A 14,302-nucleotide genomic window follows, 5' to 3' on the forward strand; every position below is an offset into this window, starting at 1 on the left:
TAATCTTATTAAATACTTTTTTCTTTACATAGTTGAATGTGCTGACAACAAAATCACACAAAAATAATCAATGGAAATCCAATTTATCAACCCATGGAGGTCTGGATTTAGAGTCACACTCAAAATTAAAGTGGAAAACCACACTACAGGCTGATCCAACTTTGATGTAATGTCCTTAAAACAAGTCAAAATGAGGCTCAGTAGTGTGTGTGGCCTCCACGTGCCTCTATGACCTCCCTACAATGCCTGGGCATGCTCCTGATGAGGTGGCGGATGGTCTCCTGAGGGATCTCCTCCCAGACCTGGACTAAAGCATCCGCCAACTCCTGGACAGTCTGTGGTGCAACGTGGCATTGGTGGATGGAGCGAGACATGATGTCCCAGATGTGCTCAATTGGATTCAGGTCTGGGGAATGGGCGGGCCAGTCCATAGCATCAATGCCTTCCTCTTGCAGGAACTGCTGACACACTCCAGCCACATGAGGTCTAGCATTGTCTTGCATTAGGAGGAACCCAGGGCCAACCGCACCAGCATATGGTTTCACAAGGGGTCTGAGGATCTCATCTCGGTACCTAATGGCAGTCAGGCTACCTCTGGCGAGCACATGGAGGGCTGTGCGGCCCCCCAAAGAAATGCCACCCCACACCATGGCTGACCCACCGCCAAACCGGTCATGCTGGGGATGTTGCAGGCAGCAGAACGTTCTCCACGGCGTCTCCAGACTCTGTCACGTCTGTCACATGTGCTCAGTGTGAACCTGCTTTCATCTGTGAAGAGCACAGGGCGCCAGTGGCGAATTTGCCAATCTTGGTGTTCTCTGGCAAATGCCAAACATCCTGCACGGTGTTGGGCTGTAAGCACAACCCCCACCTGTGGACGTCGGGCCCTCATACCACCCTCATGGAGTCTGTTTCTGACTGTTTGAGCAGACACATACACATTTGTGGCCTGCTGGAGGTCATTTTGCAGGGCTCTGGCAGTGCTTCTCCTGCTCCTCCTTGCACAAAGGCGGAGGTAGCGGTCCTGCTGCTGGGTTGTTGCCCTCCTACGGCCTCCTCCACGTCTCCTGATGTACTGGCCTGTCTCCTGGTAGCGCCTCCATGCTCTGGACACTACGCTGACAGACACAGCAAACCTTCTTGCCACAGCTCGCATTGATTTGCCATCCTGGATGAGCTGCACTACCTGAGCCACTTATGTGGGTTGTAGACTCCGTCTCAAGCTACCACTAGAGTGAAAGCACCGCCAGCATTCAAAAGTGACCAAAACATCAGCCAGGAAGCATAGGAACTGAGAAGTGGTCTGTGGTCACCACCTGCAGAACCACTCCTTTATTGGGGGTGTCTTGCTAATTGCCTATAATTTCTACCTGTTGTCTATTCCATTTGCACAACAGCATGTGAAATTTATTGTCAATCAGTGTTGCTTCCTAAGTGGACAGTTTGACTTCACAGAAGTGTGATTGACTTGGAGTTACATTGTGTTGTTTAAGTGTTCCCTTTATTTTTTTGAGCAGTATATTTCAAGGCCTACTTTCAATCTCAGTGCCGCTTTGCTTGACATCATAGGAAAATCAAAAGAAATCAGCCAAGACCTCAGAAAAAAAATACTGTAGACCTCCACAAGTCTGGTTCATCCTTGGGAGCAATTTCCAAATTCCTGAAGGTACCACATTCATCTGTACAAATAATAGCACACAAGTATAAAAACCAAGGGACCACGCAACCGTCATAACGCTCAGGAAGGAGATGCGTTCTGTCTGCTAGAGATGAACGTACTTTGGTGCGAAAAGTGCAATTCAATCCCAGAACAACGGCAAAGGACCTTGTGAAGATGCTGGAGGAAACAGATACAAAAGTATCTATATCCACAGTTAAACAAATCCTATATCGACTTAACCTGAAAGGCCGTTCAGCAAGAAAGAATACACTGCTCCAAAACTGCCATAAAAAAGCCAGACTACGGTTTGCAATTGCACATGGGGACAAAGATCATTCTTTTTGGAGAAATGTCCTTTGGTCTGATGAAACAAAAATAGACCTGTTTGGCCATAATGACCATCGTTATGTTTGGAGGAAAAAGGGGGAGGCCTGCAAGCCGAAGAACATCATCCCAACCGTGAAGCACGGGGGTGGCACCGTCATGTTGTGTGGGTGCTTTGCTGCAGGAGGGACTGGTGCACTTCACAAAATAGATGGCATCATGAGGAAGTAACATTATGTGGATATATTGAAGCAACATCAAGACATCCGTCAGGAAGTTAAAGCTTGGTCGCAAATGGGTCTTCCAAATGGACAATGACCCAAAGCATACTTCCAAAGTTGTGGCACAATGGCTTAAGGACAACAAAGTCAAGGTATTGGAGTGGCCATCACAAAGCCCTGACCTCAATCCTATAGAAAATTTGTGGGCAGAACTGAAAAAGCAGGTGCGAGCAAGGAGACCTACAAGCCTGACTCAGTTACACCAGCTCTGTCTGGAGGAATGGGCCAAAATTCCAACCAACTTATTGTGGGAAGCTTGTGAAAGGCTACCCGAAACATTTGACCCAAGTTAAACAATTTAAAGACAATGCTACCAAATACTAATTGAGTGTATGTAAACTTCTGACCCACTGGGAATGTGGTGAAAGAAATAAAAGCTGAAATAAATAATTCCCTCTGCTATTATTCTGACATTTCACATTCTTAAAATAAAAAGTGGTGATCCTAACTGACCTAAGACAGGGAATTTTTACTAGGATTAAATGCCAGGAATTGTGAAAAATTTAGTTTAAATGTATTTGGCTAAGAATTATGTAAACCTCCGACTTCAACTGTAGAGTTCAGTGTGTGAAATCGGAGGGCCTGTTGTCCGGACCTCTGGCAGTCTCTATGGTGGTGCCTCAGGGTTCAAATCTCGGGCCGACTCTTTTCTCTGTATATATCAATGATGTTGATCTTGCTGCTTATTTTTTGATCCACCTCTACACAGACGACACCATTCTGTATACATCTGGCCCTTCTGTGGACACTTAACAAACCTCCAAACAAGCTTCAATGCCATACAACTCCTTCCGTGGCCTCCTACTGCTTTTAAATGCTAGTAAAACTAAATGCATGCTCTTCAACCGATTGTTGCCCACACCCGCCCACCAGACTAGCATCACTACTCTTGACGGTTCTGGAACCCCACAAATACCTAGGTGTCTGGTTAGACTGTAAACTCTCCTTCCAGTCTCACATTAAGCATCTCTAATCCAAAATTAAATCTAGAATTGGCTTCCTATTTCGCAACAAAGCCTCCTTCACTCATGCTTCCAAACATACCCTCGTAAACTTGACTACCCTACCGATCCTTGACTTCGGCGATGTAATTTACCAAATAGCCTCCAACACTCTACTCAGCAAACTGGATGTAGTCTATCACAGTGCCATCCATTCTGTCACCAAAGCCCAATATACTACCCACCACTGCGACCTATATGCTCTCATTGGCTGGCCCTCACTACATATTCGTCGCCAAACCCACTGGCTCCAGATCATTTATAAGTCATCTATAAGTCTCCACCTTATCTCAGCTCACTGGTCACCATAGCAATACCCACCCGTAGCACGCTCTCCAGCAGGTATGTTTCACTGGTCATCCCCAAAGCCAACACTTACTTTGGCCGCCTTTCCTTCCAGTTCTCTGCTGCCAATGGCTGGAACGAATTGCAAAAATGACTGAAGCTGGAGTCTTATCCCTCTCTAACTTTAAGCATCAGCTGTCAGAGCAGCTTACCGATCACTGTACCTGTACACAGCCAATCTGTAAAAAGCACACGCAACTACCTCATCCCCATATTGTTATTTATCCTCTTGCTCTTTGCACCCCAGTATCTCTTCTTGCACACCATCATCTGCACATCTATCACTCCAGTGTTAATACTAAATTGTAATTATTTCCCCTCTATGGCCTATTTTTGCCTTACCTCCATAATCTTCTACATTTGCACACACACTGTACATAGATTTTTCTATTGTGTTATTGACTGTACTTTTGTTTATGTTTAACTCTGTGTTGTTTTTGTCGCACTGCTTTGCTTTATCTTGGCCAGGTCGCTGTTGTAAATGAGAACTTGTTCTCAACTGGCCTACCTGGTTAAATAAAGGTGAAATAAAAAGATGCTTTATTAATTTCGGGCCCAGGCAATTTGGCTGGGAACACTTTTTTTCCAGATATTTTAGGGATCTCTATAGATGTAGGCAAACGTTGGCCTTAGATAGCCTGTTTTATACTTTAATCTGGCCCAGCACCTCTTATAAAGAGTACATTTTATGCATCATTGCATTGAGCTTTGTCAGTCCAGAGAATCCGGGTTTCGATGCAATTTGCCCATCTCTGCATTCTATTGTAATACATTATATATCCAATAGATGGCGCCATGTACCATCTGTTTCAGGCTGATTCCCAAAGATACACAGTACAGAATAGTACTATAGATTTTCAAAACATGTTATTTATTAATAATGTTTGCAGGGTATGCATGCTGCCAGGCCTTCCTTTTGATAACAAAAGCAAGTATATAAACAGAACGAATGCATTAATAGCATCTATAGACCAGAGTAAAGTTTGTTTTGTCCAAGCACTGTTCATTGGTTTAATTTTCATTCCTTCACAGCCTTTTTTGAGCCACAGGGCTGAACATTGTGAAAAAGCCATCTTTAAAATTCGGGCAATTCTCCGTTTTTGCACAGTAATAGAAATCGACAAAGCATTGCAGTCACATGTAGATTTTCATGTGTATCAACATAAATAGAAAAACCTTCCATGTTAGGCCTACTCTTAAAATGTTATGGACTGTCATTCAATTTATAAAGCCCAAATGTGGTCCTTGAAATTGGCAGTTTACATGTTTTTTCCCACTTGACCTCATCACTACTATTGTGCGTTTTCCTCTCTGTACTCCGTTTGTGGCTGGATCGCTCTATCCGATTGTTCCTGGGAATTTAGTGGGAGTAAAATATCCAATACAAATGCCAATTGAGCAATGCATTGCTGCTCGGAACTACAGCCTAATAGATATTATCAGGGAGCTGAGCGGTTCAAATTGGAAAATAATTTATTTCTATGTCTCCTTCAGCTCAGTCAGCCCCCACCCCCAGCTCTGCTCTGCCCACACTTCCATACTGAGCCCAGTGAAAATACAAAGAATCCATCTCTATCCAAGTGTCAGACTGCTCCAAAGTGTCTCTCAGTACCCTGTTGCTAGGTAACGTCTTTAGAATGCTGCTGTTCATTCAGACTTCCTGACCATTCATGCGTTGCTGTATGCCTCTCGTCGCAGAACTTTTATTAACATCCCGACTAGTAGCTGCTGCCTTCATTGCTTCCTGTTTATATTTAGAATGCATGGACCAACAGCAGCACTGCTGGAATACAAGAGACATTGTTGCTTTACAGATACATTTTGGAGCTCTTGGTGGTTTAATATATGACCAATGACCATAGAAACTGTATGTTCTGGGTGTGGTGGTAATGCTTGTCTTTTTGCTTGGTTTGAAATAAACACAAAATAGACCAAGCCATTTGGTCACACAAGGTTCCAGTTTGTCTGATAATATATGACATTTTTTACCTTTATTTGACTAGGCAAATCAGTTAAGAACAAATTCTTATTTACAATGACGACCTACCGGGGAAACAGTGGGTTAACTGCCTTGTTCAGGGGCAGAAGGACAGCTCAGAGATTCGATCCAGCAACCACTAGGCTACCTGCCGCACCGATATATGTTTGTCACAGTACTATGCGTGTTTGTGTTTAATTTCCGTGTATGTGTTGATAGGCGATTGAGTACTTTCGGGTAGAGACCTGATGGCTCTGATGAACAGATATGAGGAGCAGTTTGATGAGGCCATGGCCCAGTTTTACCTGATCGAATTAGTGGGCTGCCATTCCACGCTGTGCATCAGATGGGTTTTTTAATACGCTCAAATGTGCTGCACACCTGTGTACTGCTTATGTGAATCCCAGAATAGCATTGTGACTGGTAGAGTCAAGGTTCAAATAAGGTTACTACAAGTATAAGAGCCAAATAATAGTCACTTTTTGTTTGATCTCTCACCTGGGTTGTCAAATTGTTTGTTCTGGTCTCGGCTCCTCCCTGTCCTTCCATTCCCATTTGCTTTCTCCTGCATTCTCTCACATCCTTACCTCTTTCCTGTTGCAGAGATGTAAAATCAGAGAATGTTCTCATTGATCGCATGGGACACAACAAGCTAGTAGACTTTGGTTCAGCTGCCAAGCTCACTGCTAATAAAAAGTTAAAAGCTTTATTTTGAATGATCACACATCAGACAGTGACACAATTGTAAATACCAAAGGTAATGAATATACTGAAGATGATTCCTTATTTTTCATTTTGAATGTGTGGAGAAGGTTCCGCAAAAAAATTAAACACAAATGGAATGCAATGGAAAATCGTTAACGACTCCAGCTACCCAAGCCATACTGTTCTCTCTGCTTCCAAATGGCAAGCAATACTGACATCAACAGGCTCCTGATCAGCTTCTATCCCCAAGCCATAAGACTGCAAAATAGCTAACAGAATGGCTACAGGGACGATCTGAGTTTACCTTGTACTGCTTTTTGTACCATCTCTATGCCCACCCACAGGACTCTACACACTCACTGCACACTGACACTCCAACATGCACACACATTTATACTGACTCCACACACACACACACACACACTCAAATACAATCATCATTTATGCTGCTGCTGCTCTGTTTATCATATATCCTGATGCCTAGTCACCTTACCCCTATACATATCTACCTTTATACATAGTATCCCTGTACATTGTAAATATGGTATTGGAACTAGGGCTGTTGTGGTGACCGTATTACCGCCACACTGGTGGTCATGAAGGCAGTCAAATTCCACGTAACTGTTTAGTCAAGGTAATAAGGCTCTGATGCCGCTGATGGTCATAGAAGTCTACCAAACTTGCTAACTGCCTGGTACTCAGCACTCTATTGTCCCTCTAATCACTCTGACATCAATCGAAATGTAATCGAAATTCTAAATCAAACACTTCATAAGAGCCCATGAGCTCATGTTGCGTATCATTTCTATAGGCTATGCAATTGCGTGAGAAAACAGTGATGGTCTCTATTAAATAGAGGAACCCATCAGCTTTCTATAGGCTAGGCCTACAATATTTATTTCTCAACTTTGATAATATTAAGCACATTGCTTCTCTTTACAACAGGAGTATAACCTACCTGGCTGGCATGAAAATGAACCACAGGAAAATAATCCTCCAATCGCTACTTAAGTGCATAGATAACATCTATTTTCTTCCGCTGCCCTGGTTTCGAGACAGGTGCATGACAATGGTCCAGTCTAAATCCAAACAAATTTCACACATATACTAAATATTATACGTGAAGACAAGATTAAATCAAGAAAAGTCTGATGGGTGATAGGCTAATATTATAACTTCAACTATATACACTGCTCAAAAAAATAAAGGGAACACTTAAACAACACAATGTAACTCCAAGTCAATCACACTTCTGTGAAATCAAACTGTCCACTTAGGAAGCAACACTGATTGACAATAAATTTCACATGCTGTTGTGCAAATGGAATAGACAATAGGTGGAAATTATAGGCAATTAGCAAGACACCCCCAATAAAGGAGTGGTTCTGCAGGTGGGGAGCACAGACCACTTCAGTTCCTATGCTTCCTGGCTGATGTTTTGGTCAATTTTGAATGCTGGCGGTGCTTTCACTCTAGTGGTAGCATGAGACGGAGTCTACAACCCACACAAGTGGCTCAGGTAGTGCAGCTCATCCAGGATGGCACATCAATGCGAGCTGTGGCAAGAAGGTTTACTGTGTCTGTCAGCGTAGTGTCCAGAGCATGGAGGCACTACCAGGAGACAGGCCAGTACATCAGGAGACGTGGAGGAGGCCATAGGAGGGCAACAACCCAGCAGCAGGACCGCTACCTCCGCCTTTGTGCAAGGAGGAGCAGGAGAAGCACTGCCAGAGCCCTGCAAAATGACCTCCAGCAGGCCACAAATGTGCATGTGTCTGCTCAAACAGTCAGAAACAGACTCCATGAGGGTGGTATGAGGGCCCGACGTCCACAGGTGGGGGTTGTGCTTACAGCCCAACACCGTGCAGGATGTTTGGCATTTGCCAGAGAACACCAAGATTGGCAAATTCGCCACTGGCGCCCTGTGCTCTTCACAGATGAAAGCAGGTTCACACTGAGCACGTGACAGAGTCTGGAGACGCCGCGGAGAACGTTCTGCTGCCTGCAACATCCTCCAGCATGACCGGTTTGGCGATGGGTCAGTCATGGTGTGGGGTGGCATTTCTTTGGGGGGCCGCACAGCCCTCCATGTGCTCGCCAGAGGTAGCCTGACTGCCATTAGGTACCGAGATGAGATCCTCAGACCCCTTGTGAGACCATATGCTGGTGCGGTTGGCCCTGGGTTCCTCCTAATGCAAGACAATGCTAGACCTCATGTGGCTGGAGTGTGTCAGCAGTTCCTGCAAGAGGAAGGCATTGATGCTATGGACTGGCCCGCCCATTCCCCAGACCTGAATCCAATTGAGCACATCTGGGACATCATGTCTCGCTCCATCCACCAACGCAACGTTGCACCACAGACTGTCCAGGAGTTGGCGGATGCTTTAGTCCAGGTCTGGGAGGAGATCCCTCAGGAGACCATCCGCCACCTCATCAGGAGCATGCCCAGGCATTGTAGGGAGGTCATACAGGCACGTGGAGGCCACACACACTACTGAGCCTCATTTTGACTTGTTTTAAGGACATTACATCAAAGTTGGATCAGCCTGTAGTGTGGTTTTCCACTTTAATTTTGAGTGTGACTCCAAATCCAGACCTCCATGGGTTAATAAATTGGATTTCCATTGATTATTTTTGTGTGATTTTGTTGTCAGCACATTCAACTATGTAAAGAAAAAAGTATTTAATAAGATTATTTCTTTCATTCAGATCTAGGATGTGTTGTTTAAGTGTTCCCTTTATTTGATTATCACTGATGCCCAGCATAAGGCAAGAAACAAAGCATGCCTTTTTTTTGCGACTTTTTTCAAATCAATCATAGTCGCACACCTCATGTAGCCTAGCCCATAGGCCTATATGTATTGATAAGGTTTCACAACTAAAGTGGCCAAATAACTTTTTAAAATTGAGCACATTAATCCGCTTAACAATGGGTGTGGAGGCTAACTGGCATACATACCAGTTCAAGTCGGAAGTTTACATACACTTAGGTTGGAGTCATTAAAACTCGTTTTTCAACCACTCCATAAATTTCTTGTTAACAAACTATAGTTTTGGCAAGTTGGTTAGGACATCTATTTTGTGCATGACAAGTAATTTTTCAAACACTTGTTTACAGACAGATTATTTCACTGTATCACAATTCCAGTGGGTCAGAAGTTTACATACACTAAGTTGACTGTGCCTTTAAACAGCTTGGAAAAATCCTGAAAATTGTGTCATGGCTTTAGAAGCTTCTAATTGACATCATTTGAGTCATTTGGAGGTGTACCTGTGGATGTATTTCAAGGCATACCTTCAAATGCAGTGCCTCTTTGCTTGACATCATGAGAAAAAATTTTAAAAAATCAGCCAAGACCTCAGAAAAAAATTGTAGACCTCCACAATCTGGCTAATCCTTGGGAGCAATTTCCAAACACCTGAAGGTGTCACGTTCATCTGTACAAACAATAGTATGCAAGTATAAACACCATGGGACCACGCAGCCGTCATACCACTCAGGAAGGAGACGCGTTCTGTCTCCTAGAGATGAAGGTACTTTGGTGCGAAAAGTGCAAATCAATCCCAGAACAACAGCAAAGGACCTTGTGAAGATCCTGGAGATAACAGGTACAAAATTATATCCACAGTAAAACGAGTCCTATATCGACATAACCTGAAAGGCCGCTCAGCAAGGAAGAAGCCACTGCTCCAAAACTGCCATAAAAAAGCCAGACTACGGTTTGTAACGCACATGGGGACGAAGATCGTACTTTTTGGAGAAATGTCCTCTGGTCTGATGAAACAAAAATATTCCTGTTTGGCCATAATGACCATCATTATGTTTGGAGGAAATTGCTCCAGGGGGAGGGTTGCAAGCCGAAGAACATCATCCCAACCGTGAAGCACGGGGGTGGCAGCATCATGTTGTGTGGGTGCTTTGCTGCAGGAATGACTGGTGCACTTCACAAAATAGATGGCATCATGAGAAAGGAACATTATGTGGATATATTGAAGCAACATCTCAAGACATCAGTCAGGAAGTTAAAGCTTGGTCAGAAATGGGTCTTCCAAATGGACAATGACCCCAAGCATACTTCCAAAGTTGTGGCAAAATGGCTTAAGGACAACAAAGTCAAGGTATTTTAGTGGTCATCACAAAGCCCTGACCTCAATCCCATAGAAAAGTTGTGGGCAGAACTGAAAAAGCGGGTGCGAGCAGGAATGCCTACAAACCTGACTCAGTTACACCAGCTCTGTCAGTAGGAATGGGCCAAAATTCACAAAAAGCTTATTGTGGGAAGCTTGTGGAAGGCTACCCAAAACATTTGACCCAAGTTAAACAATTTAAAGGCAATGCTACCAAATACTAATTGAGTGTATGTAAACTTCTGACCCACTGGGAATGTGATGAAAGAAATAAAAGCTGAAATAAATCATTCTCTACTATTATTCTGGCATTTTACATTCTTAAAATAAAGTGGTGATCCTAACTGACCTAAAACAGGGTGTTTTTACTAGGATTAAATGTCAGGGATTGTGAAAAACTGAGTTTAAATGTATTTGGCTAACGTGTATGTAAACTTCCAACTTCAACTGTATGCAGTACATGAGTTTCAGGTTTGGGGATGATAATTTTCACCATAAAAATGCACCTTTGATAATAAAAGCATTACATGCATAATCACATTTGCGGTCCCTTTTGATGGTGTTTTCCCGCTAAGTGGAACATTTAGCTTATAGCATACTATGGTGTGTGCATTGCTGCATTTTTAATGTGAAGAAATAGCCTAATAGTTTATCAACATTTTAAGCTAAATGTTCTGAGCTGTTGCGTTAGCCTTATTGCATAAAAAAGTTTTTTTGATGCTAGTGGTTGTATTAATTTGGGATCTATCACATCCCACAACTGTCAAATCAAATCAAATTTATTTCAAATCAAATCTGTCCCAGACCATGTTTGGAATATTTATTTCTCGCACAACAGAATACATCAACTTTTGTACTATGGGGATAGTAGATTGACATAGGCTAGTGCTTTTGCTGTTTCTTAGGCCTACTCATCTTGCTGGCTGACAAAAATTTAATCTGGACAGTTCTTCCAATATGCGCTTCAGAATTGGAAAAGGATGCGTGCAGTTGCGTCCCCGATGTGTCTGTCTTCACTTGTAGCCTGTGAGAAAGACCCGGTCACGTGACGGAGAGCCATGTGAGTGAGAGGTATTTCGGAGCACACAGCATGCAGGGAGAAGGGAATTAGAGTTATTATACTCAGCCCAAGGGCACAACGGCCTCTGGCCGCAAAAGGCATGTATTCTTTTAGGGGGCATTACGGCCACACAAATTGATGCTGCTGGGAAATTCGAGACATTATCAATTGTCAAATTGTGAGTGAGAGATTAATAACGTGTGTGCAGCCAGCTCATGCCTTTCTTGCGACTTTTTTCAAAATCATCATTAGAGGCACATCGTGCTATCAGACCTCAGGATAAGACCAGGATGCAGACAGTTCGAAGTAACAAAAGTTTATTACAAAAACAGGGGGCAGGCAAACGACAGGTCAAGGGCAGGCAGAGGTCAGTAATCCAGAGCAGAGTCCGAAAGGTACAGAACAACAGGCAGAGGTCAGTAATCCAGGGCACTGTCACAAGGTACCGAACGGCAGGGTCAGGGCAGGCAGAATGGTCAAAACCTGGAAAACAGGGACTAGAGAGAAAACAGGAGTATGGCAAAACCCCTGGTAGGCTGAACAAGACGAACTGGCAACAGACAGACAGAGAACACAGGTATAAATACACAAGGGATAATGGGGCAGATGGGTGACACCTGGAAGGGGGTGGAGACAAGCACAAAGACAGGTGAAACAGATTAGGGTGTGACAATGCAGCCTTAGAATGTAATACAAATCTAAACATATAGCCCAACGTTTGTATCACAACTAAAGTTACATAAATAACTCTACATGAAGCATATAGGAGTACCTGTTTCTTTGTTAACTGCTTTTATTCAGCTTTGTTAAATGTTATTCTTCATACTATAAAATAATGCAACGGAATTCTAAGAAAATCTTGTCTGCTAAATGAACTAGTGCAGATCACAGCCATATGGCATAGCCAGATAAGGACCAAACATGAGGATAACTCTGAGTATGTGATTCTATTCTTCTGAAATAGACAACATTTTCTTCATATCATGTTTCTTTAGACCTGTCTAAAATAAATAATGGATTTATTGGGAAGGTGTAAGCTATATTATATGGATTTCTTAGACTTTCTAAAATGTAGATGTTCCAAAGGTTTGCACCAGTGGAAGCCAGGAGATGCTGAATGTGTTTAAGTAAAAATGGTCCATTACCATGAGACCAGCAGTTATTTGCTTGACAATCACCAGCTTACGAAATTTCGTGAACGCCACAGCCCTAATTGGAACTGACCCTGTATTTTATATATATATATATATATATTTTTTTTTTCTTACTTTCTCATGTTCTTATTTCTGGAGTGTTTTTGTTCTACCTTATATGTTATTTGTAGTGCTACATTGATATTGATTACTGCATTGTTGGGTTTGGAGCTTGCAAGAAAGGCCTTTCACTGAACTTGTGCACGTGACATTAAAACTACCTGTTTACTGTTATATTTATGTTGGTAACTGGTTTATAATAGCAATAAGGCACCTCCTGGGGTTTGTGATATATGGCCAAATTACCACTGCTAAGGGCTGTATCCAGGTACTCCACTATGCATTGTGCATAAGAACAGCCCTTAGGCGTGGTATATTGGCCAATATACCACACCTCCTTGGTCCTTAATGCGTAAATATAATAGCAGTTATAACTTTCATATAATAACTTTGATTAAATGTGGAGATGATGACTAAGGTGACAGTAACTCTGATGTCCATTTTGCAGGTGGTAACCCCCAGGGTACCTGTTGGGACGCAGTACTACCTGTCCTCTGAGGTGTTGAGAGCTATGAAAGGGGGTGTCCCAGTGTAGCTACGGCCTGGAGTGTGACTGGGGCCATTGCCTACGAGATCATCTACATCAAGACTCCCTTCACTGATGGCACCGCCACCAAGACCTCCCACAATATCGTGAACTTCCAGGTAGATCCCTTTTCCAATATACACTAGGGCTTGAATTGCCAGGGACCTCACAATACGATATTATCACGATACTTAGGTGCCAACACAATATGTATTCCCACAATTCTATATGATTCGATACTAAGGTTTTGTTGTGATTTGATGTTACAAACATATTGCTCACTATGTCTGCTGCAGAGAGCATGAGAAAATGTGTTTTGACTATAGACAGACCCACCACTCACTGTGCTTCCGAATAAAGAAAACATATTGTACACAGCGAAATCCACACACACACACACACACGCACAGTAGTAGTAGTAGTAGTAGTAGTAGGATTCACTACAGTCTGGCAGGAGGCCAGCTCTCTCGGGGGGGGGGGTGTTGATGACAGATCACTGTGTGTGGGATCCTCAGGTGTGCTGGGAAAAGGCTGTATACACACACACACACACACACACACACACACACACACACACACACACACACAATGTATAGCTTATTCATTACACTAGGATGAGGTAACATTCATGAGAGAAAAGCTTGAGTGTTAGAGTTCAGAATCACTGAATAGCACTAAGATGGGATTAGAAGATGGCAAGAGCCTTTAAATAACTTAAGGTATAGGGGGCAGTATTTTCGATTTCGGATGAAAAGCGTGCCCAGAGTAAACAGCCTAATACTCGGGCCCAGAGTCCAATATTTGCATATTATTAGAATATTTGGATAGGAAACACTCTGACGTTTCTAAAACTGTTTGAATGATGTCTGTGAGTATAACAGAACTCATATGGCAGGCAAAAACCTGAGAAAAAATCCAACCAGGAAGTGGGAAATCTGATGCTTGTAGTCTTTTCAAGTCATTGCCTATCTAACACACAATGACTTAGGGTTCATTTTGCACTTCCTAAGGCTTCCACTAGATGTCAACAGTCTTTAGAAC

The sequence above is a fragment of the Salmo trutta genome, chromosome 16, assembly GCF_901001165.1.
Source record: "Salmo trutta chromosome 16, fSalTru1.1, whole genome shotgun sequence".
Taxonomy (NCBI): domain Eukaryota; kingdom Metazoa; phylum Chordata; class Actinopteri; order Salmoniformes; family Salmonidae; genus Salmo; species Salmo trutta.